The sequence below is a fragment of the Cryptotermes secundus genome, unplaced genomic scaffold, assembly GCF_002891405.2.
Source record: "Cryptotermes secundus unplaced genomic scaffold, Csec_1.0 scaffold376, whole genome shotgun sequence".
In the NCBI taxonomy this organism is placed as follows: Eukaryota; Metazoa; Arthropoda; class Insecta; order Blattodea; family Kalotermitidae; genus Cryptotermes; species Cryptotermes secundus.
The window spans coordinates 51,278-58,013 of record NW_019720708.1 but is presented as its reverse complement, the minus strand read 5'-3'; the positions used below and the strand labels follow the sequence as shown (position 1 = coordinate 58,013).

The window sequence follows — 6,736 nt, the reverse complement described above, 5'->3', positions numbered from 1 at the left end:
ATTATTATTATTATTATTATTATTATTATTATAAGGCGACTCTTATGAGTGTGATATTATTAAACTCGTTGTTAGGTTATTTGGTATATGCACTTACGTATATTATGTTGTTCTTATGAATGGTATGTGCGGGCTGCTCCCTGCGTCGGTGCTGTCGCAACACGTACGATTTACGACATTCTATCACTAAGGGACTTTACCCTGTAAACTGCTGATGTGATTCCCTTATGTACATGTGCATGCCTAAAGAATGTAAGCCTGGCGAGAAGTGACGGAAGCCTATCCAGAAGGAATGAAGCCTTTAGTAGAGCATCAAAAAGTCTCTGAAGAAGAGGTCGCAGCGGAGACTATCGGGGCACGGGAGGACCGATGTGGGGACCGGCGTCTGGCTGTAAGGCGCGGCGCCAGAGAGATGGACCCAGGGCGATGGCGAGTCGGAAGAAGTTGGCCGCTCGCAGTGCCGTTCTTGCACGGCATAAGGGACGCTGTCGAGAAGAGACGACGGGAGGGACCGAAAGGCAATAACGGCCTCAGAAACCGAGGCGCAAGCCGGCAGCTACGTCTGAGGAAATAGAGGATATTCGGCAGGATCTTGAGGGAGGCCATAAAGCTGTAGATCGAAAAGCGAACGGTCGGGTCTTCGACTGGGAGGCAAGAAGTAAGCGACTGGACCTTGTAGAGGAGTCGGGTCCTCCGAAACGAAAGAAGAGACGTTCAAAGCACAGCCCTCGGAACAGAAAAAAGATGACATTGGCACACTTGGACCGGCTTGTACCTTACCAGGGAACCGCACAGAACCAGCTAAGGAGGGAGCAGCGGGAGTAGTTTGAGAGTAATGACCGCGAGAACCGAGCCGAGGCTTATCACAGCCACAGAAATGGTGGCACGCGTGTAGGCCATTCGGGTCGGGTGTGGCATATAGACCCGTTACCAGGCATCGACCCCGAATTAGAGAACTAGACTGCTGCCGTTAGTAGGCAACGGCCCGTAAACTGCAGCAGAGTGGCGGTGTTTTCTCTGCGGTGCCGAGATGTTATAAGGGGACAATTTCAGAGTCAGTTAACGGAGAGAGGAGTGCGCTAGATGAGTGACTCGTGCAGAGTCGACAGAGGGGACAGAGTTGAGCGGAGAGAGTTAGAGATATGAACAGTCAGAACACACAGACACAGACACCAGGTCTTGACTGGATTTAGTGACTGTGAATAATGCGGAGAATATATATGTCATGCGTACACACGCAGAATGTCACAGTAAAGTACACACATTTTTGTGCAGGATATGAATACGGCGAACAGTTGTTTAATGTGTCTGTAATGTGTCGTGCATTTAAACAAATGATTTTAGTCTCAAAAATTGCAGTACCGTAGCCATGTTCTACATGTTCGCCTGAAATATAGACACCGTAAATAATTTTTGAAGTGGCACTGGAAATTCTAGAATGTGTGGGTGAAGTGCACAGACAGTGGAGACATCAATTTGCAAGAGCGTCTTAACCACGACGAACAGTGTCAATTCGTGACAAATTTGAGACTGGCAATACTGTTCAAGACGTACTAGCAACGATCTTCGGTACCTTGTTCGTTAACAAGTGGGGAAAATCCTGCTCATCGATATACATTTTTTGTATGTAACCTAACTTCTGTAACACCGTAGCAAAATTGCCCTCTCCGAATGATGAGTGTTGCTTGTCTCAAGTTTATGACGAATTCTTGAAATTGTTAGTCGTGTTGAAGCCTGAGTGGCAAATTCGCGTCTTCACTGTTTTCACACACTTTCGAACTTCCATCACCACTCCAGAATCCAGAATCAAATTCCATTACACGAATGTCAGCCGATCACAGTGGCTGCGCGGTCTAAGGCGTGAATGTCTGCGTTTGTTCTGTGCTTGTTTTCCTGTATTGGTAGCTGCCTTGCGTCGTGCTGACCCCTCTTCCAAAGAGGTCTACCGACTGTATAATACTCGTATTAAGAAACTGAAGTGAAACGAAGCGTTTCACGGATGCCCTATGCTCCGAAGTGGGAGCAACGGGAAATAGACTCGAATGTCAAGCGAACCTCCGCCATTTTGTATTATGCTCTGAACCATGGGTGAAGTTTTGCAATTTTTAATTACAACTAAGCCATCTGTTAAGTGCATATCACACCACTTGAGACACATTAAATGTTGTTTCCACCATGAATACTTGAATAGATATTCTTTATAGGAATGTGTGTACATTTTTCGAGACATTATGTATGTGTATGTGTATGTGTGTAACGTTACAGAACCTGGCAGTGGAGAGCATGGCGACAGCAGACATCTATTCAAGTCATAGACGGGCACAAAATTAACAGTTTTTGTAAAATATTTCTTCATGAAATAACACTCATATTTTAGCTTTATGTTGAGGTTGTGACATTTGTCATTAAAGTTCCTTAATTGCAGAATTTTGTCATACCTTTAAACTGCGTAACTCCACAAACGTTCTAAATTTAACTCACCTTAATAAGACTTTTTTTAAATGGTGGCCTCCTGGGTTATGGCGCCATGTATACTTGTTGGAGGATACTGACGTTTCGAAGGAACACACTGTTTCCACCTTCATGGTTAAGGTGGAGGAAGACGCTGTGTGCCTGCAAGGATGATGATCTTATGTCAGGACTTTTCTGTGCTTAATGTACGAGTATCTCAGGTTTTGAGGACACGTTTCGAATAACGCTTTATGTGGGTTGACTGTCAGAACTCAGAGAAATCATGATTTAGCCAAATGTCCGCCATTACAGTATCGGTTTATAAATCTTAAATTATTTGGTTGTACTGGAATCCTGACCGTAACGCAAACAAAACTGCTGATTGTGTGTATATCTGATTAATGACTCATGAGTAGAGCGAACCCGCCGACTTGTCATCCCTATCTTGGGGCAACGACCGAGAAATATATGTCGTGTTTTGCAAGGTCTCTGTACGTTTTATTTTGCGTGTGTGGGAAGAACAGAATGATGAACTCCACTGTACTGTAGCTGACTCAAAACGTTATGTTTGTGTGATACCAGCAGGGATCAGTGTAATCAGAGTAATACACGCTGCATCACATTAATATAGAACATCCGTCGTTTCGTCCGAAAGTAAAATATACGTCCTTCCCGGCTACAGAACGTGTTCTCTTACTTTTACAGAAGAACATGCGTCACAAATTTATTCCAGCCCCAGTAATGCAACTTTCGTAAATGTTCAGTGGTTGCGTGGTTATTTCCACACTGCAGTATTTCACTTCTTTGTTCACGGACAGTGTGGCCATTGAACATTTACGAAATTTGCATTTTTTTTTTTCAGTGGCCCTTCCAGCCCACTCAGGGCCCTGGCCTCTTATTCAGTTCCGTTATCATTTTTCACAGACGTTAGGACTCCTTGGACAAGTGACTAACCCGCTGCAAGGCCTCTGCCTAACACAACACAAACACAGAATAAATGCATACACACACCAAACATCCATACCGTAAATGGGATTCGAATGCACGATCCCAGCGTCTGAGCGAGCGAAGACAGTTCATGCCCTAGACCGCGCGACGACTGTGACCGGCACAAAATCTGCAATACTAGGTCTGAAATGAGTAACAAATCAATGAAAGGTGATACTTGACACAATATTATACGTATGTTGCAGATATTTGAAAGTAAGTGTTGTGGAAAATACAGGGCTACCATAAATGATTCGTTCGTTTTTAAAACGCTATATTTTCCAAAATATAACACATACAAATATGATTGATATATAAAAAGAACCGTAAACTCACAAAGTTTGTATTTTGCGCACCAGCTGGCAGCACGAATTCAGTGTCTTTACAAAATGGCGACAAAGCAAGAAAGGAGTTTTTGTTTGTTGGAATATGCGAGATGTTCGTTGTTATAGTAGTGCAACGAGCATTCAAAAGAGAGTACGGAAAAGAACCGCCATATAAACAAAGCATTTTGCAGTGGTATCGGCAATTTAAGGACACACTGGATTGGGCGTGTTGGTGAGGATGACGTAGCTCTGTTCACTTGGCCCCCCCAGATCACCTGATTTAACGCCTTGTGACTTCTTCCTTTGGGGGTACATTAAGGATAGTGTTTACATACCCCCACTGCCAAGAACACTAGTAGAGCTGAGGGAACGCATCGATGCTGCAGTGATGACCATTGACAGGATGATGCTACAAAATGTGTGGAACGAGCGAGACTACCGCCTGGACGTGTGTCGTGTGCCCCAAGGGACACTCATAGAACATTTGTAAAGTGTAAAGAAAACTTGGTGAGTTTACAGTTCTTTTTATATATCAGTCATATTTGTACGTGTAGTGCTTTGGAAAATATAGCGTTTTAAAAACTAAGCAATCATTTATAGTAGCCCTGTATTTGGATCTGAGGAGGATAAAGTAAGTCATCTGTTTGGAGTACCATATAACTTGAAACTTTGTGATGAACACAGGCCAACCAGATTTGTTAGTATAGTGAAAATCAAGCAGGATATGGTGGGCCGGGCATGTTGCTCACATGAGACTCAAATAATGCATGTAGAAATTTGGTAAGAAATCCCTTTCAAAAATGGCTGCATGCAATGTTGAGAAAACGTGTGTGAATGACATGGAGCTCGATCTGAGGGAAAGAGGTTGTGAGGATGGGAGGTGGAATGGAACTGACTGAAGGAAATGCCTATTGTTGGCCCTTTTTTCATTTCATTTAATTTATTTCATGTCCATATACATGATATAAGACATGTCATTCTTGTGTAGTTATAGTATAATAAGTTTCATGATGTTGCTATTGGGGGGGGGGCGCTGCATGTGAAGCATGCAGTGGAATTTGGGTACCAACTCAGCATTTGCTCTGGGACCAAGGAAAACCACGGAAAACCTTGATCGAATTGGCCGGTCACAAGACCTCCCAGATACACTGGTTTCTAGCAGCACCACTCCCACCGCCTCGGCTCCATATCCCATAGTCCCTGCTGTGTTTTCTCCAGCACATGGCGTCCTGTTTCCTGCAAGAAGAGAGTTACGCAGTATACACTCCTAGTGTGTGTTAAGCTAAGCTCAATTGTTCTTACTTTTAAATTATTATATGATCCTAATGTGAACTAAGTCTTGTCCACATAGGAGAGGAACTCATCTATGCTATAAAAGCAATGTTTTAATAGAAATGTTTTCAAAGTAATTTTAAATTTACATAATGCTGGTATCTCTTTAATGTATTGCGGTAGGTGGTTTAGAAGACGAAGACCAAGATTATTGAAATTGTTTTTACACAAGCTTGTATTGCATGGAACAATGTATAAGTCCTCTTTCCTTCTTGTATTATATGAGTGTACATTTGCATTGGTTATGAAGGTATTCGAGTTGGATTTCATGTAAACTAGTGTTTCATATATATAGAGGCATGGTAGAGGTAATACGTGTAGTGATTTGAAATACTGTTTGCAGCTAGTAGTTTTGGTTACCTGCATTATGGCTCTAATGGCTCTCTTTTGTAACTTAAAAATCGACTCTGCGTTTGATGAATGACCCCAAAATATCAATCCATATGATAACGAGGATTGAAAGTATGCATGGTATAGAGTGCGAACAGTCTCGATCCCTAGCACTCTGCTGACTATTCGTAGGGCAAAACATATTTTACATAACTTGTTTGCTAGCTTTTGAGTATGTGTAGACCACTTTAAATTCTTGTCTAGCCATATTCCCAAAAATTTTGTGTATTCCACATTATTGATTTCTTTGCCATAAAATTTTATTGACGGGTATTCTAGGTACATCTTCTGAGTGTGATGGAAGGATATTGCTACCGTTTTCTCTATATTAATAATTAACTTATTCCTTTCGAACCACTCTGTGAGTGTATTTATTGTTTCACTTATTTCCTTTTGGACAACATCGACCATATTCCCTGATATAAAAAGACTGGTATCGTCGGCAAAGAACGTTGGTTTTCCCTGCTGAATACCTGCTTCTAAATCATTGATATATAGCAGAAACAAAACTGGTCCAAGAACAGAACCTTGCGGGACTCCATGACTTACGGGTCTTTGTTGTGATAGCCAGTTAATGCTTTCCTTGGTTTCTCTATCCCTATATGTAATTTCTACTTTTTGTTCTCTTCCTTCCAGATATGTTTGAAACCATTTAAGCGCAACCCCTCGTATTCCCATTCGTTCCAGCTTCCTTAACAGTATATCGTGATCGACTAGGTCAAAAGCTTTAGATAGATCCAAAAATAATCCTATACCTATTTCCCTCTCATCCAATGAGTTATATACTTTCCCTAAAAAATCAGCGATTGCAGTCTTTGTTGTTTTCCCTTTACAGAAGCCATGCTGCTTGTCATTGATTATGCTGTAAATATTTAAGAATGATAAGAGTCTTTTATACACGACTTTTTCCATAATTTTTGAAAATACAGAAATTAATGATATAGGTCTATAGTTAGCGACATCTGTTTCGCTTCCTTTCTTATACAAGGGTTTGTAACTTTTGCAATTTTAAGCTGGTCAGGGAAGTGTCCGGTTACAAGTGACAAATTTATTACATATGTCAAAGCAGTTGTTATCTTGGGATAACATTTTTTGACAACATATTCTGGGATATCATCTATACCTGAGATTTTTTTGTTACCAAGTCCTTTAATTATGCCTGAAACTTCTAATTCGGTAGTTGGTGTTAAGAACATGCTCTTACCGTTATATCTGACTGCATTAACATTTGCTTCTTGGTTTTTTACTGA

General features: G+C 41.5%; 1 protein-coding gene across 3 annotated transcripts in view; it reads left to right on the top strand.

Annotated features, from left to right (window-relative positions):
* Positions 1-6,736, top strand: part of LOC111871622 (ran-binding protein 9) — a 67,080-nt gene that overhangs the window by 27,831 nt on the left and 32,513 nt on the right. The window contains exon 1 of one of the 3 annotated variants that reach the window (XM_023864868.1): positions 4,231-4,271. The exons of the other annotated variants lie outside the window; for them this stretch is intronic. The gene's annotated coding sequence lies outside the window, so the exon portion shown is untranslated. Of the gene's footprint in view, positions 1-4,230; positions 4,272-6,736 lie in introns of those variants that run through there. 3 annotated transcript variants of the gene reach the window in all.